This window comes from Scyliorhinus torazame, chromosome 3 (assembly GCF_047496885.1).
Source record: "Scyliorhinus torazame isolate Kashiwa2021f chromosome 3, sScyTor2.1, whole genome shotgun sequence".
NCBI lineage: Eukaryota > Metazoa > Chordata > Chondrichthyes > Carcharhiniformes > Scyliorhinidae > Scyliorhinus > Scyliorhinus torazame.
In genome coordinates this window covers 34,372,227-34,394,703 of record NC_092709.1, presented here as the reverse complement: position 1 = coordinate 34,394,703, position 22,477 = coordinate 34,372,227, and the positions used below count along the sequence as shown (strand labels likewise).

The 22,477-nt window shown below is 47.8% G+C and overlaps 2 protein-coding genes across 7 annotated transcripts in view; one reads left to right on the top strand and one right to left on the bottom strand.

Moving 5' to 3' along the window:
* Positions 1-1,930, bottom strand: part of c3h4orf33 (chromosome 3 C4orf33 homolog) — a 32,350-nt gene extending 30,420 nt beyond the window's left edge. For 2 of the 3 annotated variants that reach the window (XM_072495568.1, XM_072495566.1), the window contains exon 1: positions 1,778-1,930. The gene's annotated coding sequence lies outside the window, so the exon portion shown is untranslated. Of the gene's footprint in view, positions 1-1,464; positions 1,633-1,777 lie in introns of those variants that run through there. The other variant, XM_072495567.1, reaches the window with a different exon arrangement.
* A 67-nt stretch (positions 1,931-1,997) lies between these two features.
* Positions 1,998-22,477, top strand: part of sclt1 (sodium channel and clathrin linker 1) — a 155,492-nt gene continuing 135,012 nt past the window's right edge. For all 4 annotated transcript variants that reach the window (XR_011940101.1, XM_072495564.1, XM_072495565.1 and 1 more), the window contains exon 1: positions 1,998-2,151. The gene's annotated coding sequence lies outside the window, so the exon portion shown is untranslated. The remainder of the gene's footprint in view (positions 2,152-22,477) is intronic.

Here is a 22,477-nt window from a genome sequence, read left to right as displayed (position 1 = left end):
CAATCATCTGGAAAGGAATAATTTAATTAGAGATAGTCAACACGGTTTTGTGAAGGGTACCTTATTGAGTTCTTTGAAGGTGACCAAACAGGTGGACGAGGATAAAGCAGTTGATGTGGTGTATATGGATTTCAGTAAAGCGTTTGATAAGGTTCCCCACGGTAGGCTATTGCAGAAAATACAGAGGCATGGGATTCAGGGTGATTTAGCAGTTTGGATCAGAAATTGGCTAGCTGGAAGAAGGCAAAGGGTGGTGGTTGATGGGAAATGTTCAGCCTGGAGTCCAGTTACTAGTGGTGTACCACAAGGATCTGTTTTGGGGCCACTGCTGTTTGTCGTTTTTATAAATGACCTGGAGGATGGCGTAGAAGGATGGGTGAGTAAATTTTCCGATGACACTAAAGTCGGTGGAGTTGTGGGCAGTGCGGAAGGATGTAACACGTTACAGAGGGACATAGATAAGCTGCAGAGCTGGGCTGAGAGGTGGCAAATGGCGTTTAATGCAGAAAAATGTGAGGTAATTCATTTTGGAAGGAATAACAGGAAGACAGAGTACTGGGCAAATGGTAAGATTCTTGGTAGTGTGGATGAGCAGAGAGATCTTGGTGTCCATGTACATAGATCCCTGAAAGTTGCCACCCAGGTTGAGAGGGTTGTTAAGAAGGCATACGGTGTGTTAGCTTTTATTGGGAGAGGGATTGTGTTTCGGAGCCATGAGGTCATGTTGCAGCTGTACAAAACTCTGGTGCGGCCGCATTTGGAGTATTGCGTGCAGTTCTGGTCGCCGCATTACAGGATGTGGAAGCATTGGAAAGGGTGCAGAGGAGATTTACCACGATGTTGCCTGGTCTGGAGGGAAGATCTTATGAGGGAAGGCTGAGGTTATTTTCTTTAGAAAGAAGAAGGTTAAGAGGTGACTTAATTGAGGCATACAAGATCAGAGGATTAGATAGGGTGGACAGTGAGAGCCTTTTTCCTCGGATGGTGATGTCTAGCACGAGGGGGCATAGCTTTAAATTCAGGGGTGATAGATATAGGACAGATGTCAGAGGTAGGTTCTTTACTCAGAGAGTAGTAAGGGCGTGGAATGCCCTGCCTGCAACAGTAGTGGACGCGCCAACACTAAGGGCATTTAAATGGTCATTGGATAAACATATGGATGATAAGGGAATAGTGTAGATGGGCTTTAGAGTGGTTGGCGCAACATCGAGGGCAGAAGGGCCTGTACTGCGCTGTAATGTTCTCTGTTCTAACACAGTTACTATAATTATTTTAAATTTACGTTTACAATTACTGAATGAAGTACACATCCATGGTGTAGTTACATGTTATACTGGTACTGTACTGCTCACTCAGCTTCAGGTGATAAGTTCCTGGTATCCGACAGCAATGCTTTCATGACTATAGGGGGGGGGGGGGGTATAAATTGCACCTTCTGATGGATGAATAAGAATCAAGTCAAACCTCTACAAGTCTTGGTAACCAAACATCTGAAGGAGACAAGTACTCCGGGGGCACTACTGATGGCTGTACGGCCAACTCATTGGTGAGCGAATGGGATCTGGAATCAGTTATCCCTCTGGCCACCTTGTTCCAGTTCTCCACTCTGCCACCTGCTTCAAAAACAAACAGCAGTAGCAGCCCTTCCTTCTTGTGTCGCCCACTCGTTAAAAGTCACAAGGCTATGGGCCCGAATTATTTGTCACGATAAAAAAAAAAAGACACCTCCTGTGCGCGTGTACATATGAAATGTGTGTGTGCGTATTGACAAACTTACAACTGATGTGATTTGTCGTGAATGTCTTGGGGTTTTGCCAAATCGCTGCAAACCGAGTTGGACCCGAGTGAAACAACCAGAGAGGGGGGAGGGGGGAAGATTCTGCCGGCGGAACTGTCGCTGGGATTGTGCGTTCCTCCCGGAAGGTTTAATGCGGTGGCAACAGCGAGCCGTTGGGCGGTTTTTCAAAATAAAAAAAAAGATCCGAGTCGCTGTTGGTGGCGGGTGCGGCCGGACCGGGCTGGGCAGGGCAGCGCCTGCCGGTGAATTGGCGTCGACGGTGGACGATTGTTGCGGCTGCTGCTTCCTGAGTGTGACGTCTCGGGCTGAGCGGTGCGGGCTCCGTCGCCCGTGAGTCCCGGAGCCGCCGTCAGGTCAGTGCCGCCCCGTTTCCAGGGGAACCACCTCCTCCTCCCCTTCCCCTTCCCCTTCCCCCCATTTGGTCTCCAAGGAAGCCGCCGCTCGTGGACCGGGGAGGGGCGGGGGCTTTCATCCACAGCAGAACCCTGAGCACGGGGGGCTTTCATCCACAGCAGAACCCTGAGCACGGGGGGCTTTCATCCACAGCAGAACCCTGAGCATTGCCCCCCCGGGGGTAGCAAGCGTCCCTCGACTCTTACCAAAACTGCATTAGGCCTCCTGCCTCCTCCATCCACAACACCCCCCCCCCCCTTGTATATCCCCTCTCCTTGCAGCAAAAAAATATTTGCAAACATCCTGCCACTCATTGTCACCGTTGGGAGCATCAGACAGGGCACTGGTGATCAGTGATTACGAGTTGCAAAAGCATTGAATCGTTCAGCACGTTTTTTTAAAAAGAAAATCCGAGTTGAAATTTTTTTTAAAAACTTTAGAAAGTGCTGCAAAGACTCAGCAGGCCTGGCAGCGTCTGCAAGGAGAGGATCAAAGTTAACGTTCCGAGTCCAAATTGACTTCTGACGTCCTTTTTTTTCAAGAAAGTTGTGCGCACCTGAGATTGGACTTTCGATTGCTGCGAATATACCTTAGATGACGGGAAAGGAGGTTTGGGGATAGTAGCCCTTAGACATAGGAGTAAAAATCGGAGGCAAGAACATGACAAACTTGCGATACACTGATGACATGGCATAACTTGTAGAATCAGAAGAGGTCCTATAAAATGTTGTAGATCAACTAGAATCAAGTGAGGTCTGTAGGGCAAAATTTAGAGGAGATGGACGTGGCAGGTGTTTTACACAGGATGGTGAGTGTCTGGAACGTGTTGCCAGGGGAGGTTGTGGAAGCAGATACATTAATGGTGTTCAAAAGGCAGCTTGACAAATATGTGGATAGGATGGGTATAGAGGGATACGGCACAAGGAAGTCCTGAGGGTTTTGGCCAAAGGTGGTATCATGACCAGTACAGGCTTGGAGGGCCGAAGAGCCTGTTCCTGTGCTGTTCTTTGTTCTAATTCAGAAGTTTATAATAATCTTTATTGTCACAAGGAGGCTTACATTAACACTGCAATGAAATTACTGTGAAAAGCTCCTCGTTGCCATATTCCAGTGCCCGTTCGTGTACACAGTGCAATGAAGTTACTGTGAAAAGCCCCTAGTTGCCACATTCAGGCACCTCTTGCTACCGTGAGTACACGGAGTGAGAATTCAGAATGTCCAAATTACCTAACAGTACTGCTTTAGGGTCTTGTGGAAGGATACCGGTGCACCCAGAGAAAACCCACGCAGACCCAGGGACAACGTGCAGACTCCACACAGACAGTGACCCAAGCCGGGAATAGAACCCGGGACCCTGGAGCTGTGACGCAACAGTGCTACCCACTGTGCTACCGTGCTGCCCCCAATTGAGGATATGGATTGAGCATGATCAGCAAAGAGACAAAATAATGGAAATTAGAAGGAACACATTAGAAGAAACCAGAGTGAAGGTTGAAATGGATGGTGCCACACAAGTTGATACGTTTGGTGCCAAACAAGTTGATACATTTGTCTATCTGGGACAAGTGATAGCAGAAGATGGCAGACATGAGGCAGATTTCAAAGGCCTCTATTTTGTACCTCCAATCTTTTTTTATTATTCAGGTTTCTGGGGCATACAGGAAAGTGGACAGAACACAGCAGATTCTGATTTTTTTTTTTCCTTGTTACAACCTTTGAGTTTTTTTGTTGTTAACACAAAATTACTTCTGGCTCTCTCTATCCTTCTAAGAAGACCAGAGGGCATAGGTTTAAGGTGAGGAAGAAGAGGAGAACTGAGGAAACATTTTTTCACCCTGAGGGTGATTGAAATATGCTAAGCCTGAGGGGCTGTTTAGCACAGGGCTAAATCGCTGGCTTTGAAAGCAGGCCAAGGCAGGCCAGCAGCACGGTTCAATTCCCGTATCAGCCTCCCCGAACAGGCGCAGGAATGTGGCTACTAGGGGCTTTTCACAGTAACTTCATTTGAAGCCTACTTGTGACAATAAGCGATTTTCATTTCCTTTCATTTTTCAGAAGGTGGCAACATTTAAGAAGCATCTGGACGAGCTCTTAAATCACCAAGGCATAGTTGGCTATGGACCTCTTAAGGAGCTCTTAAATCACCAAGGCATAGTTGGCTATGGACCAAGTGCTGGCAAATGGGATTCGTATAGATTGATATTTGATGGTCTGCATAGAATGGTGGGCCGAAGTGATTCTAGGGCAAAGTGGAAAGCAGCAGAAAGAGGGGTTGACCTAGGCGTGGTTACATAATAGAGGTCACAGAGTGGTTGCAGATGAATGACAGTGGATGTGTGAGGGTGGCGCAAGACAGATGAGCGTGACATAGAACAGAGATTTCCTGATGGAGTTTAGAAGGATGAGGGGGGGTTCTAATTGAAACTTGCAGGATACCGAGAGGCCTAGGTAGAGTGGCCATGAAGAGGATCTTTCCACGAGTAGGAGAAACTAGAACCCGAGGGTACAGTCTCAGACTCAAGGGATGATCCTTTAAATAAATAAACAGATAATAATAAATAATCTTTATTGTCACAAGTAGGCTTACATTAACACTGCAATGAAGTTACTGTGAAAAGCCCCTAGTCACCACACTCCAGTCCCTGTTCAGGTACACTGAGGGAGAATTCAGAATGTCTAATTCGCCTAACAGCACATTTTTCGGGACTTGTGGGAGGAAACGGGAGCACCTGGAGGAAACCCATGCAAAATCGAACCTGGGACTCTGTGCGGAGTCTGCAACAGAGATGAGGAATTACTTCATCCAGAGGGTGGTGAATCTGTGGAACTCTGCTGCAGAAGGCTGTGGAGGCCAAATCACTGAGTGTCTTTACGATAGAGATAAATAGGTTCTTAATTAATCAGGGGATCAAGGGTTACGGGGAGAAGGCAAGAGATTGGGAATGAGAAACATATCATCCATGATTGAAAGGCGGAGCTGACTCAGTGGGCTGAATGGCCTAATTCTGCTCCTATGTCGTATGTCTATAGAAGTAGATACAAGCAGCAGTTTAGGCGTTCGTGTAATGTAAAAATTCACAGCAGGTCAGCCAAAGAAAGGAAAAAGACAGATTAAAAGTTTGATGTAAGTCATGGACATGAAATGTTGGGCTGGCCCTTATGCTCTTCCACTGGCGGGTTTAAAGTCTGGGGTGGGGTAAAATTCAGTGGAGGGCCTGAAATTTTATGGGATACCGAGAAGGTATCTTGTGCCCTACCTGCCCTTTAGTCTATTGAAGCCCTTAAATGGTCAATTAATAGCCACTATAGGCTTCATTTGACTCCTGCCGGTATTTTATCCACTTTGCAGGGAGGCGCATACCATGTGGGAAGCCCAGCAGCTTTAGTTGTATGGGCTGTTGTTGGGGAAGGGGAAACCTCCTTCGCTGCTCCCCCACGCCCATTGGAGGCATCACCTCAATGTTATTCCCCCTAACCCTTCTCCATGCCCTCAACGGGGTCAGGTTGACAGGCCCGAGAGAGAGCTCTAACCTTGGACTTAATTGGGTTCCACAATGTGGTAGGATTGCCTCTCGTCCTTAGCGGTGGCCACGGCTCTTGGTGGCATTGCTGAGACTGCGAGCTGCCAGCCATCCAATCAGCCACAACTCTCTAAGGTTGGACTTCATCCTGAGAAAGTAGAGGAAGTCTCACCTTGAAACAATTAGCTCTGCCCCCAGTGTTCAATTGCTGTAGGATAGCCCATGGCATAGTGGGTGGACCCCCTCCCCAACCAGCTTGAGCCAGGCGGCTGGTGGGGCGGTAGGGAGAAAAGCGCTTTGCAAAGTCCAGCCCATTAACCTTGATTTTGTTTTTGCAGATACTGCCAGACCAGACCCACAGAGTATTTCCAACATTTTCTGATTTTGTTTCAGATTTCCAGCACCACAATATTGTTTTTGAGTAAGAGAAGACCTTTTTTTTTTCTGCAATGCTACATTAAAACTGGGTCTTTTGCAATCACGAATGTTTCCATTCTAGATGCAAAATGTAAATTACTGTGGATGCTGAAAATCTGATTAGATTTCTGAACTGACTAATCAGTTGAATAAATATCAATTGATTAATAGAAAACTGGAGGTAATACAAAATATTATTAGAGGTAATGGACAATAAATAGGTGATTACTTTTCAGCTCCAATGAATGATTGTCTGAAAATGTTCTCCTGTCTCTGCAGAATGCTGATTAACCCTGTGTTTTGAAGATTTTCTGATTTATGCTGTTTGTACATACTTTTTCTAATTGTGAATCTGTGGACATTTATTTTTGTTTTATGAGGGAAATCCACATGTCAATATTAGATGTGTTTAATTTAAAGACCTGATTGTTAGATGCCAAAAGATTAAGTTGTGTGATTCCATTTTCAAAGCATATTGTGATCTGAAATTTGTTGAAAGACTTGCTTTCCCAGATTGAAACAGTATTTATGATTCTGTTTTCCTGTGCAAAGCTCTGCTGGTTTTTACTGGGTCGGTGGAAGTACACTTACTTGTAATAGGTAAAATGGTTTTCTTTTAAAATTAGTGTGTCTACATCAAGTATTCATTTGGGACCACTTCAAGCATTCTGACTGGTCAATTGCAATGAGTAGTCGACAGTACATTAAACTCTTTATCTTGCATCAGGAGTCATAGCAACACCTTTTTGTTCCACAACGACCAAGGAGTGCACAGTAGGATTTCACCAGGAAATGCTTATGCTTTGTTAAAATAAAGTGGTGTTGCAAGTGCTTTGATATGCCCATTCTGTATCAGTTACCATATTTGACAAAAGCAAAACTGCATTTTAAGCTGTTGAGGCGTTCACATTTTCTATTTCTGTATACATTTCCACAATGCTAAATAATGCCTATTTAAATCAGATTCTATGCATTTGTCCTTGATGACCACTCATAAAAATCTTGCGTTGGTAGACTACCAACAAAAGAAAATAAAGAACTTGCATTTAATATAGTGCCTTTGACAATCTCAGGATGTCCGTTAAAGCCAGTGCACTTTTCGTTTGCAGTCACCGTTGTAATTTAGGAAATGCAGCAGCCAAATTGCCTATGGCAAGGTCTCACATACAGCAATGTGATAATGACATGTAATCTGATTTAATTTTGCTGACGTGGAGGGATAAACATTAGTCAGGACAACAGGGAGACCTTTCCTTTGCAATATTGGACTGGAATTTCACTGAAGGGGCCCTTTAAAAATGGCAAGAGCCCTTTAAAAAGGGCAGCAAAGACCCAATTCCAAAATTCCAGATTCCATTCCTGGGGTTTCCAGTTTTTAAGGGTGCAGGCTGATTTAGGTCCAATACCCACACCCTGCAGTCCTGGCTTGGCCAGCTCCATTGCAGGGATAGGCATTTTGTCCTACTCCACAATTTTTATGACGTTGGGCTAGTCTTTCAAAGAGCCGTGGTTCACTGCACCTGACCGTCTGTATGAAGGAACCTTTTGAATGATAACTGAAAAATGCCCTCTTCATGTCCCCGGTGCCAAGCTCTGCCCCCAAACATTCCCTATGGCTCCATATGCATCCCAGGCCAAGCTATGCCCACCATAAAACCCTTATGGCCCTCATGCCAAGCTATGGAACTTCCATGCTCATTCACACTGTATACTGTATAGAAGCTGTTATCTTCCCAGATCCTATTGGCTGGGGACAATTAGTTACCCCTAGTATCATGGGGAATATGAGCTCCCCCGATAAGAGGGTGGGGCAATCATTAACCTTTCAGCTATACAAATAGAGCTGTCCAGTGTGAGACTGTCTGGAGGAAGAACTAGTTGTGAACTACTGATGCTGTTTAAATATTGTTGTAAATAAAAGTTACTTTATGTTTGACTCGACAAATTTGTGCTGAACTTTTTGTGGCCCTTACAAAAGAAACAATGAACCCTATAGCGACAGTAGAATGTATAAAACAAGCTTTTTAAAAAATCATTCATTGATAGCTTAAATAAATATTGTGAAATTGACAGTATTGACCAGAGTCCGAGTTTTCAATCAAGCAATGATTTCTCTGGGCTGTTATGTTTCATCACGTCAGTGCATTTTTGCACTATTTACACAAACTTTCCACAACGTTTAAGAAGTATTTAGGTGAGCGCGTGAAGTACCAAAGCATACAAGGCTACGGACCAAGTACTGGAAAATGGATTGGAATAGTTTGGTGCTTGATGGTCGGCACGGAGGCGGTAGGCCGAAGGGCATCTTTCCATGCTGTAAAACTCTGACTCTATGACTATGGCTCTGTCGAGGGTTTCAAGTGCTTGCAGTTTCTGCAATTGGTATTTTAAATGATTTGGATGATTGGCACTTTTATTAACCTGTAGTAAAAGAGTTTTGTTTTAAGTAAGTGAAAGATAGAAACAAATTAGTTTTTAATGCTTTTTAAAAACTCTACTATCACCATTGAGTTAATTGCTTCTATACAGTATATAGTGTGTGAATGTGTTTTCTTGAGGGCCACAGGAATGTTTGGGAAGTATGAAGAGCTATAGGGGATGTTTTGGTTGTTTGGGGGCATAGCTTAGCATAGGCGTTTTAAACAGGGCACCTCCACATCCTTCCGGACCAGACCTAACAATTGTTAGGATACTGGACAAGAACTCCAAACAATTGTTTTTAATTTGTAAAACTGAGAAGAAATGATACTTCACCCAAGGAGTGATTACTCTGATTCTGACCAATAGGTACCTTTTATGTGAAAACAAACTTGAAAAAAATATTTTATTCAAGGCATTTTCATATAAGCAAACAAAAGTGGAAGAATAACCATACAACATTACATTAACGGTGTTCAAAAGGCATCTTGACAAACACAAGGATAGGATGGGTAGAGAGGGATAACGGCACAAGGAAGTGCTGAGGGTATTGACAAAGGTTGGTATCATGACCGGTGCAGGCTTGGAGGGCCGAAGGGCCTGTTCCCGTGCTGTATTGTTCTTTGTATTATAAGCAACCAACATCCACTTGCCCCCCCCCCCCCCCTCCAATTGCTTCCTTCCACATTCCCCCCCCCCCTCCAATTTATGACCCCTCAAACCTCCTTTAAGAAATCAATAAATGGCTTCCACCTCCGAGTGAACCAATCGACCGAACTCAGGACGAACTTGACCTTCTCCAGCCTCAGGAATTCCGCCAGGTCACTTATCCACCCCCCCGCTTTTGGCAGCTCCAAATCTCTCCACCTGAGCAAATACTGTCGCTGGATTATCAGGGAGGCAAAGGCCAAAACATTGGCTTCTTTCCCCCTTGAACCCCCGGGTCCCCCTACGCCTCGAATATCGTCACCTCTGGACTTGGGACCACCTTCACCCCCAGCACCTCGGACATTTCATCCACGAACCCCTGCCAGAATCCCCTCCGCTTCAAACATGCCCAAAACATGTGGACATAATTCGCGGTCCCACCGTGCGCCACCCACATCTCTCCTCTTACGCCTCAAAAAACCTCTTCATCCGCGCTACCGTCATATGTGCCCTATTAACTACTTTAAACTGAATGAGGCTTAACATCACACACGACAAAGGTGCATTCACCCTCTGCAGGGCCTCAGCCCACGTCCTGAACTCCCCAGCTCCTCCTCTCACTTACGCTTTATGTCCCCCACCAGTCCAGCAGCTCCTTGTAGAGCCACCTTCCCCTCCTCCATCTCATCCTTCGACAGCACCTTATCCTGCAACCCCAGGGGCGGCATCCCAGGAAAGGATGGCACCTCTCCCTTTACAAAATCCCGGATCTGCAGGTACCTGAAACCGTTCCCCCTGGGCAACTCGTACTCTTCCTCCAGGTTCTCCAACTTCGCAAATCCTATGAACAGATCGTCAAAGCGCTCTATCCCTGCCTGCCGCCATCCACAGAACCTCGTATCCAACCCTCCCCGGCACAAACCTACGGATGTAGCAGATCTGTGCCCATACCGAGGCAGCCTCCAGTCCCAGGTGCTGCCTCCACTGACCCCTCACCCTTAAGGCCGACACCACCACTGGGCTCACCGAGTGCCTGGCCAGTGAGAAAGACAGAGCTGCTGACAACAAAACACTTGGACTCGTTCCCCTACACGATGCCGCCTCCATCCAGCCCCACGCCAACCCCTCCCCCATGACCCATTTCTTAACCATGGTGATGTTCGCCACCCAGTTGTAGTTGATCATGCTCGGCAATGCCAACCTCCGCCCTCCTCCACCTTGCTCCCGCTTGAAGAAAGCCCTCCTGACCTGCAGGGTCTTCCATGCCCATACAAACACCGATATCGGTGCATTCATGTTTTTGAAAAACGACTTTGTGATGAAGATTGGGCAGCTCTGAAACACAAACAGAAGCCTTGGTAGCACCGTTATTCTTACTGTCTGCCCCAGTCCCGCCAGCGATAGTGGCAGCACATCCCACCTCGTAAAGTTCCCCTTCATCTGCTCCACCAAAATCCTCATAATGTCCCCAATACTACCCAATGGGTCCGAAATGTATAGCAGCAGGTCGTCTGCATACAGCGAGATCTACGCGCGCCCCCCCGCCCCCTCCCCGTACAATATCTCTCCAGTCCCCCGACCCCCTCAACGCCAGCGGCCCTACACCAAAGCAAAGAACAACGGGGCGAACGGACACCCTGCCTCATCCCCCAATGCAGCCCAAAATATCCCGAACTCGGTTCGTCCGCACACTTGTGAGTGATGCGTTGTATATCAACTGGACCCAGTCCACAAACCCCTGGCCCAACCCAAACCGCCCCAGCATCTCCCACAAGTACTCCCACCTGATCAAACGCCTTTTCCATCTCCACCTCCTGCCTCCCCGAAGGCATTATAATTACGTTAAAAAGCCTTCTCACATTTGGCGACAACTGCCTCCCCTTCACAAAACCCGTTTGGCCCTCGCCTATCACCCGTGGGATGCAATTCTCAATTCGAGAGGCCAACACCTTCGACAACAGCTTGTTCGTTCAATAAGGATATTGGGCGGCATCCGTTTTCAATATCAGGGAGATGGAATATCAGCGACAATATGGGGGGGGTTGCGGGGGGAATTCCCCCCTCTCCCTTGCTTCATTATATGCCCTCACCAGCAGTGGCCCCAGGTCCCCCTAACGTTTTATAGAACTTCACTGGGAACCCATCCGGACCCAAGGTCTTCCCTGCCTGCACCACCTCATTTTCTCCATCACCTTGCTCAACCCAGTTGGGTCCCCCAATTCCTGAACCAGCTCCTCTATCTTGGGGAAAGTCCAGCCCGTCCAAAAACCGCCGCATCCCCTCCCGGCCGAAGGCTCCGACTCGTATAACCTCCTGTAAAATGCCTCAAACACCCATTCAACCACTCCGGATCCAACACCACCTAACCCTTATTGTCCTTCACTCTGACAATCTCCCTCGCTCCTCTTGCTTCCTCAGCTGGTGGGCCAGCAACCTGCTCGCCTTCTCCCCGTGCTCATACACAGCCCCTCTTGCCCACCGCCTTCCTTGTGACACTAACCCAAATGCCATAAGGAGCCTCTGCCTCTCCTTCAACAGCTCTGCCTCTGAACATCTCCTATCCACCCTCTGGATCTCGTATTCAGTTATGGGGATGGGGTGGAGGCATGGGCCAAGATGGGATGCTCTTTCGGAAGGTCGGTGCAGACTCGATGAGCCGAATGGCTTCCTTCTGCATTGTAGAACATAGAACAATACAGCGCAGTACAGGCCCTTCGGCCCACGATGTTGCACCGAAACAAAAGCCATCTAACCTACACTATGCCATTATCATCCATATGTTTATCCAATAAACTTTTAAATGCCCTCAATGTTGGCGAGTTCACTACTGTAGCAGGTAGGGCATTCCACGGCCTCACTACTCTTTGCGTAAAGAACCTACCTCTGACCTCTGTCCTATATCTATTACCCCTCAGTTTAAAGCTATGTCCCCTCGTGCCAGCCATTTCCATCCGTGGGAGAAGGCTCTCTGTCCACCCTATCCAACCCCCTGATCATTTTGTATGCCTCTATTAAGTCTCCTCTTAACCTTCTTCTCTCCAACGAAAACAACCTCAAGTCCATCAGCCTTTCCTCATAAGATTTTCCCTCCATACCAGGCAACATCCTGGTAAATCTCCTCTGCACCCGCTCCAAAGCCTCCACGTCCTTCCTATAATGCGGTGACCAGAACTGTACGCAATACTCCAAATGTGGCCGTACCAGAGTTCTGTACAGCTGCAACATGACCTCCCGACACCGGAACTCAATCCCTCTACCAATAAAGGCCAACACTCCATAGGCCTTCTTCACAACCCTATCAACCTGGGTGGCAACTTTCAGGGATCTATGTACATGGACACCTAGATCCCTCTGCTCATCCACACTTTCAAGAACTTTACCATTAGCCAAATATTCCGCATTCCTGTTATTCCTTCCAAAGTGAATCACCTCACACTTCTCTACATTAAACTCCATTTGCCACCTCTCAGCCCAGCTCTGCAGCTTATCTATATCCCTCTGTAACCTGCTACATCCTTCCACACTATCGACAACACCACCGACTTTAGTATCGTCTGCAAATTTACTCACCCACCCTTCTGCGCCTTCCTCTAGGTCATTGATAAAAATGACAAACAGCAACGGCCCCAGAACAGATCCTTGTGGTACTCCACTTGTGACTGTACTCCATTCTGAACATTTCCCATCAACCACCACCCTCTGTCTTCTTTCAGCTAGCCAATTTCTGATCCACATCTCTAAATCACCCTCAATCCCCAGCCTCCGTATTTTTTGCAATAGCCTACCGTGGGGAACCTTATCAAACGCTTTGCTGAAATCCATATACACCACATCAACTGCTCTACCCTCGTCTACCTGTTCAGTCACCTTCTCAAAGAACTCAATAAGGTTTGTGAGGCATGACCTACCCTTCACAAAGCCATGCTGACTATCCCTGATCATATTATTCCTATCTAGATGATTATAAATCTTGTCTCTTATAATCCCCTCCAAGACTTTACCCACTACAGACGTGAGGCTCACCGGTCTATAGTTGCCGGGGTTGTCTCTGCTCCCCTTTTTGAACAAAGGGACCACATTTGCTGTCCTCCAGTCCTCTGGCACTATTCCTGTAGCCAATGATGACATAAAAATCAAAGCCAAAGGTCCAGCAATCTCTTCCCTGGCCTCCCAGAGAATCCTAGGATAAATCCCATCAGGTCCCGGGGACTTATCTATTTTCAGCCTGTCCAGAATTGCCAACACCTCTTCCCTACGTACCTCAGTGCCATCTATTCTATTAGCCTGGGGCTCAGCATTCTCCTCCACAACATTATCTTTTTCCTGAGTGAATACTGACGAAAAATATTCATTTAGTATCTCGCCTATCTCTTCAGACTCCACACACAATTTCCCATCCCTGTCCTTGACTGGTCCTACTCTTTCCCTAGTCATTCGCTTATTCCTGACATACCTATAGAAAGCTTTTGGGTTTTCCTTGATCCTTCCTGCCAAATACTTCTCATGTCCCCTCCTTGCTCGTCTTAGCTCTCTCTTTAGATCCTTCCTCGCTACCTTGTAACTATCCATCGCCCCAACCGAAACTTCACACTTCATCTTCACATAGGCCTCCTTCTTCCTCTTAACAAGAGATTCCACTTCCTTGGTAAACCACGGTTCCCTCGCTCGACGCCTTCCTCCCTGTCTGACCGGTACATACTTATCAAGAACACGCAGTAGCTGATCCTTGAACAAGCCCCACTTATCCAGTGTGCCCAACACTTGCAGCCTACTTCTCCACCTTATCCCCCCCAAGTCACGTCTAATGGCATCATAATTGCCCTTCCCCCAGCTATAACTCTTGCCCTGCGGTGTATACTTATCCCTTTCCATCATTAACGTAAACGTCACCGAATTGTGGTCACTGTCCCCAAAGTGCTCTCCTACCTCCAAATCCAACACCTGGCCTGGTTCATTACCCAAAACCAAATCCAACGTGGCCTCGCCTCTTGTTGGCCTGTCAACATATTGTTTCAGGAAACCCTCCTGCACACACTGTACAAAAAAACGACCCATCTATTGTACTCGAACTATATATTTTCCAGTCAATATTTGGAAAATTAAAGTCTCCCATAATAACTACCCTGTTACTTTCGCTCCTATCCAGAATCATCTTCGCCATCCTTTCCTCTACATCCCTAGAACTATTAGGAGGCCTATAAAAAACTCCCAACAGGGTGACCTCTCCTTTCCTGTTTCTAACTTCAGCCCATACTACCTCGGAAGAAGAGTCCCCATCTAGCATCCTCTCCGCCACCGTAATACTGCTCTTGACTAGCAGCGCCACACCACCCCCTCTTTTGCCTCGTTCTCTGAGCTTACTAAAACACCTAAACCCCGGAACCTACAACATCCATTCCTGTCCCTGCTCTATCCATGTCTCCGAAATGGCCACAACATCGAAGTCCCAGGTACCAACCCATGCTGCCAGTTCCCCTACCTTGTTTCGTATACTCCTGGCATTGAAGTAGACACACTTCAAACCACCTACCTGAACACTGGCCCCCTCCTGCGACGTCAAATCTGTGCTCCTGACCTCTATACTCTCATTCTCCCTTACCCTAAAACTACAATCCAGGTTCCCATGCCCCTGCTGCATTAGTTTAAACCCCCCCAAAGAGCACTAACAAATCTCCCCCCCAGGATATTTGTGCCCCTCAGGTTCAGATGTAGACCATCCTGTCTGTAGAGGTCCCACCTTCCCCAGAAAGAGCCCCAGTTATCCAAAAATCTGAATCCCTCCCGCCTGCACCATCCCTGTAGCCACGTGTTTAAATGCTCTCTCTCCCTATTCCTCATCTCACTATCACGTGGCACGGGCAACAACCCAGAGATAACAACTCTGTTTGTTCTAGTTCTGAGCTTCCATCCTAGCTCCCTGAAAGCCTGCCTGACATCCTTGTCCCCTTTCCTACCTATGTCGTTAATGCCAATGTGGACCACGACTTGGGGCTGCTCCCCCTCCCCCCCCCTAAGGACCCGGAAAACACGATCCGAGACATCACGTACCCTTGCACCTGGGAAGCAACATACCAAACGTGAGTCTCTCACGCTCCCACAAAATCTCCTATCTGTGCCCCTGACTATCGAGTCCCCAATTACTAATGCTCTGCTCCTCTCCCCCCTTCCCTTCTGAGCAACAGGGACAGACTCCGTGCCAGAGACCCGTACCCCATGGCTTACCCCTGGTAAGTCGTCCCCCCCACAAGTATCCAAAGCGGTATACTTGTTTCTCAGGGGAACGACCGCAGGGGATCCCTGCACTGACTGCTTCTTCCCAGTCCCTCTTACAGTTACCCACCTATCTCCAATCTTTGGTGTAACTAATTCCCTGAAGCTGCTATCCATGACCCCTTCTGCCTCCCGAATGATCCGAAGTTCTTCCAACTCCAGCTCCAGTTCCCTAACTCGGTCTTGGAGGAGCTGGAGATGGCAGCACTTCCTGCAGGTAAAATCAGCAGGGACACTAACTGCATCCCTCACCTCAAACATCCTGCAGGAGGAACATTGCACTCCCTTCCCTGCCATTCCTATAACTTTCTACAAGATCTGGCTAACAACTAAATTAAATTTTTTATAAAAAATAATAATATAATAAAATATGGTACTTACCTTAGACCAATGGGTTTTATTATAAGGTTAGAGGAGGAGGGCGGGTGGGAGACACTACACGTGTAGTGTCTCGGGTTTCCTCTCCACCAGAATTTATTGGTGAGGGTCTTCCCAGACGTCCGCGGGTGGACTTCCTGTTCCCGCCTAAAAAACTAATTAAAAAAAAAAGAAAAATTCTCCGCTCCTGCTGAAATTGACTAACCAGCCAGCTCCACTCCCGCCGAAATCGACTGGCCTGCCCCTGCAAAGACAAGTGCTTTTAAAGGTTGACTTACCTCTCAGCAACCTCCTTCCGCAATGCTCCCGCTGAAACTGACTCACCAGCTGTTCTCACGCCGAAATCGACTGGCCTGCCCCTGCAAAGACAAGTGCTTTTAAAGGTTGACTTTCCTCCCAGCAACCTCCTTCCGCAATGCTCCCGCTGAAACTGACTCACCAGCTGTTCTCCCGCCGAAATCGACTGGCCTGCCCCTGCAAAGACAAGTCCTTTTAAAGGTTGACTTACCTCCCAGCAACCTCCTTCCGCAATGCTCCCGCTGAAACTGACTCACCAGCTGTTCTCCCGCCGAAATCGACTGGCCTGCCCCTGCAAAGACAAGTGCTTTTAAAAGTTGACTTACCTCCCAGCAACCTCCTTCCGCAATGCCCCCGCTGAAACTGACTCACCAGCTGTTCTCCCGCCGAAATCGACTGGCCTGCCCCTGCAAAGACAAGTGCTTTTAAATGTTGACTTACCTCCCAGCAACCTCCTTCCGCAATGCTCCCGCTGAAACTGACTCACCAGCTGTTCTCCCGCCGAAATCGACTGGCCTGCCCCTGCAAAGACAAGTGCTTTTAAAGGTTGACTTACCTCCCAGCAACCTCCTTCCGCAATGCTCCCGCTGAAACTGACTCACCAGATGTTCTCCCGCCGAAATCGACTGGCCTGCCCCTGCAAAGACAAGTGCTTTTAAAGGTTGACTTACCTCCCAGCAACCTCCTTCCGCAATGCTCCCGCTGAAACTGACTCACCAGCTGTTCTCCCGCCGAAATCGACTCAATGATTCTATGACCCGTGTTCGATCTCAACCCTGGGTCACTGTCTGTGTGGAGCCTCTCGCCCTCAACCCAAAGATGTGCAGGGTTGGCCACTGTAAATTGGCCTTTAATTGGAAAAAAAAATTTCGGCACTCTAAATTTATATTTTAAAAAATACCATGGGGGAGTGAGTTCAGATACTGTCAGTTGCAAGACTTTGCGCGCAAGGAGCTGCCTTCATTCCCTCAGGTACCGGAACATACACTTTTGGATAAATGTTGCTCCTGAATAAAGGGGAAGATGGTAGGATTGGGGACATATGTGAGTGTTTGGGAGATCAGGGCACGACCTTAATGAACATGATCAAGTGGGAGGAGGAGTTAGGGAGGGAGATACGATGGGGACTTTGGTGCTAAATAATGCCCCGAGTGAACTCAACCTCCTCCTACGCAAGGATGAGTCGTATACAGTTTAATGTTGTTTACAGGGTCCACATGACTCGGGCCTGATGAGTGCGTTTTTCCTGGAGTAGTGGACGGGAATGAGAGGTGTGGGAGGGGGCCAGCGAACCATACCCATGTGTTCTGGGGGCGGGGGTGGAGTTGGGGAACTTTTTGGAAGCGATGTTTAGGAACCTATTGAGGATTGTAGGGGTTAAGATGAAACCAGACCTTTTGGTGGTGATCTTTGGGGTGTCTCAGGTGTTGGAGGGGAAGGCTGCCGATGTCGTGGCTTCGCCTCTCCGATTATCCGGCAACGGATACTTTCGAATTCAAGGTTGGCTCGGCCACCAGGGGTCGCAGCATGGCTGGGAGATTTGTACGGGTTTCTCAGGTTGGGGAAAATCAAATATGCTCTAAGGGGGGGTCAGAGGAAGGTTTCAACGAACAGTGGAGGTGTTCATGACTATATTTGAGGAGCTGTTTGTTGCAGTGGGGGTTGGTGGGGAGGGAAGGGGGAATAAATGGGAAATGTACAAACTGTATACTGTGTTGGATGTTAAGGTTGTTTTACTATGTTGAACATATTTGGGATAAAATACCTTTTTAAAGAAAAAAAGTATATAAATTCTGTCATCAAGAATGCCTCCAGTCCTGCCAGTGGGCATGGTCTCAGTGACACCACTTCTCATTATGCCCAGTACAGTCTCCTTCACGGGGTTGATAAGATGTAGGCCCATTTGTTCTCCTTCAGTTCTTTGCTGCTACCTTTCCTATAAGAAAGAGTGGAGTTTGTCAGTGATTTTCTGCAATGTGCTTGGGTGATAATAATAATAATCTTTAATGCTATCACAAGTCGGCTTGCATTATCACTGCAATGAAGTTACTGTGAAAATCCCCTATGACTCTATCTACCAGCTTTGCCATCTCCTCCCACTCCTCTTTCTCCCTATGCACCCGAATTGAGATAAATTCCCCCTAATCACTGCCTTAAGCGCCTCCCATAGCGTAGCAGCCGTGACCCCCGGATGGCAGCCCTCACTCGCTCGCATATCTCCTCATCCACCAAATGCCCCACATCAAGCCTCCACTGTGGGCGTTACGCCCCCCCCCCCCCCCCACGGCCCCAGTCAACTTGCAAATCTAGCCAGTGCAGCGCGTGGTCAGAGACCACGATCGCCGGATACTCCGCGTCAACCACGCTGCCAGCAACCTCTGGTCCAACACAAAATAGTCGATCCGGGAGTACACCCAGTGTACGTTCTTCACCGTCGGTCTCCCGAACCTCCACGGATCCATTCCCTGACACCACCCCCTTCCCCCAAGTGCTCTATAAACCCTTTCAGCTTCTTCGCCACCTTCTCCGACCTCTGATTCGATCGGTCCAAACTCGGCTCTGTAACCGTATTAAAATTCCCCTCCCAGTAACAACTGTGCGAGTCTAAGTCGGGAATCTTCCCCAGCACCTGCCTCATGAAATCTGCCTCATGAAATCTACATCATCCCAATTTTGGGCATAAACGTTTACCAGGACCACCGGCAACCCCTCCAGCTTCCCACCCACCATCACGAACCTCCAACCCCCCCCCCTTGAATCTGCCACAATATTTGCCACCTCGAACGTCACCCGCTTATTCACCAACACCGCCATCCCCTCGTCTTCATATACAGTCCCGAATGGAACACCTGTCCTACCCATCCTTTCCTCAACCTTGTCCAGTCCCCTATCTTTAAGTGCGCCTCCTGCAGGAAGGCCACGTCCGGCTTCAGACTCCTCAGGTACGTAAACATACGTGACCATTTGACCGGCCCATTCAGCCCCCTCACGTTCCACATGACCAGCCTGGTTAGGGGTTCCCCAGTCCCCTCCCTTGCCCCATATCACTTTTTGTACCAGTCCCCGGCCCATGTCACGCGACCTTCCAGGGCCCACCTTCTGATGTCCACTGTCATAGATCCTTTTCCAGCTGCCTCACATCGACCCTCTCCCATGTGCCTTCTTCCTGACAATCCCCCACTTCACTCCCTTTACTTAGCCCACCCAGCTTGCATGGTGGCCCCCACCCAAGTGGCAACTTCCTTGCCACACCCCCCCCATCCATACCCCCTAAAAAGCAACAACAGGTGCACTCACCCTCAATGTTCCCCGATGCAAAGCCTGCCCTCCACAACCCCCACCATCAAAAACTCATCAAAGAAAAAAACTTTACTCCAAAGTTCAATGTCCTCACTCTCCTCCCAGTCCATTGTCCCTCATGAACTTCATTGCCTCTTCTAGTGTGCCAAAATAGATTATCATAGAATTTACAGTGCAGAAGGAGGCCATTCGGCCCATCGAGTCTGCACCGGTTCTTGGAAAGAGCACCCTACCCAAGGTCAACACCTCCACCCTATCCCCATAACCCAGTAACCCCACCCAACACTAAGGGCAATTTTGGACACTAAGGGCAATTTATCATGGCCAATCCAACTAACCTGCACATCTTTGGACTGTGGGAGGAAACCGGAGCACCCAGGGGAAACCCACGCACACAGGGAGGATGTGCAGACTCCGCACAGACAGTGACCCAAGCCGGAATCGAACCTGGGACCCTGAAGCTGTGAAGCAATTGTGCTATCCACAATGCTACCGTGCTGCCCAAATAGTACTCACGCTTCTGAAAGTCACCCAGAGATGGCCGGGAACAGCACTCTGAACATCACCCCCTTTGTAAAGAGGGCAGCCTTGACCCTATTAAACCCCACCCTCCTCTTTGCCAGTTCTGCTCCCAGGTCTTGTATCGCCCGCAGCTCGTTCCCTTCCTCGGTGCATTTCCTAGTCTGCCTCACCTTTCGGAGCATCTTCTCCTTATCCAGAAAGTGGTGCAACCGCACCACCTTTGCCCTTGGTGGCTCACCCATCTGCAGCCTCTTCATCATGGCCCTGTGTGCTCGGTCGGCCTGCAGGGGCTGGTCAAAGACCCCCTCTCCATCAGCTTCTCTAGCATTTTGGCCACGTATGTGCCAGCCTCCGCACCTTCAATGCCTTTGGGCATCCCCATGGTCCTCAGGTTTTGCCTTCTGGAGAAACGTTCCACCTTCTCCTTCAGCCTCTTTGGGTCTCCCACATCACTCCCACCTTAGCCACTAACGATGCCAACTGCTCCTCCTGCTCCCCCCACTGCCTCCTTCACTTTCTGGATTGCCCGGCCCTGGGACTCCAGCCTCTTCTCCACTCTCTCGATCCCCGATCTAATCGGTTCCACGACCTTGATCAGGTTTTCCAGGACCTCCTTCCTCTGCTGTCAGAACTTTCCATTTGCTGCTCTGTTGACCACTGGGCAGGCAGGGCAGTTTCCTTGCCCTCTGCCATCTTATCCTGTGGTGCACCCTGAAGACTCTCCTGTTCCAGCAGCTCTTTTCTTCTTGCCCCACTTCCAGTTCATGGATCCGTCCACCAGCTACACCGGAGGAGTAAAATCTTCCACAGGTACTCCTGCACCTCTTGCCATCCAATACTTCGCCCTTTGGGCGGGGAAAAGACCAAAAAATACCGTCTTGAGCGGGAGCCACCAAATGTGCGACTGCTCACTCCATGGCCGCCTCTGGAAGTCATCATTAAAATAAACTTTAATTTAAACACAGAATTAACCACACATCAAATGAATAGTGTTACAATTTTAAGTTGAACAATTCTTAAATCACAAGAAACACATAAGCTTACTATCTATACCTGCTACTAATTCCAATTAAGCACCCCAATACCATTCAAATGCCACGTTTGAATACAGTTAACTGAACCGGTTTACTTGCTTAGCTGTTTCAGGAGCATATTTAGTACACTTCAGACTCGAATCCTATGGCAAATTGCAAAACTACAGACAGACCTGGCTCCTCCCATTAATTACATCATCTGTATCCCACTAAGTTTAATGATCATCTTAGCCAGGACTAAACACCATTCTTTCTTTCCCGCCCCCCCCCCCCCCCCATCCATAAATTACCTCCACTCCAGGGAATCTCTGGCATCAAAACACAATTCCAATGGTGGCATGTAGCACAGTGGTTAGCACTACTGCCACATAGCGCCAGGGACCCGGGTTCGAATCCGACCTCGGGTGACTGTGTGGAGTTTGAACATGCTTCCTGTGTCTGCATGGGCTTCCTCAGGTGCTCCGGTTTCCTCCCTCAGTCCAAAGATGTGCAGGTTAGGTGGATTGGCCGTGATAAAATTGCCCTTAGTGTCCAAAGATTAGGCAGGGTTACTGGGATAGGGTGGGAGATTGAGCGTAGGTAGGGTGCTCTTTTGGAGAGTCGGTGCAGACTCGATGGGCCCAATGGCCTCCTGCACTGTAGGGATTCTAGTGCTTTATCTGTCACCACATAAGTGGTTAAAATCCATAATTACCCCACTCTTTTATGACTGCTTAATTACAGCTTTAGTAGACACACAGTTTGGGTACCTTAACCGTTCTTTAATAATATTACTGCAACAAATATATACCTTAACTCAGGCTTTTAAAAACATTACTGTAACAGATAAAAAATCTATAACAATTTCTACAGTCATCACACTTAGAACTGAGATTGTTACTGGCTAAGACATGGTTTACATCCAATAGGATAGCACTCTAAAATGTAAGTACGACATGATGGAATTAATGGTTAAGATTTTATGGAATCTGGTGGTTTTCAGTGATAATGGAGGATTGAGAATGAATAGCTACAGTAATGATCTGAAAGACAGTCTCACATTTAAAATATAGTTATATCTACAACCTTAAAATATATGTCAAATTAGCTATGTAAAACTGCTTGGATAAGGTTTATGGTGACAGAAAGTCAAGCAGCTGAAGGAGGAGTTAAATTCACTGGTGCAATGAGACTAATTTTAAATATCATTCCACTGGAAACAGGCTAGCAGGGTCAGTGTCTGGTCTCCATCTGGTTACAGGTTCACTCAAACTCTCATGCACAGCTTGGGTTTGTGTGTGAATGCATCATGATGTAAAGCAACTTTTTACAGCTGTTTGGTAAGCTGTGATATTTATTCAAAATGGCTGACCTATAGACTGCGTGCATCAGAAGCTGTTGTAGCCATATTACTACAGTATAATCTAGTTATTGACTCTCATGTATGTATAGTCAGGACTTGGCAATTGTGCTAAAAACCCAAGGAGAGTTAATGATTTTTG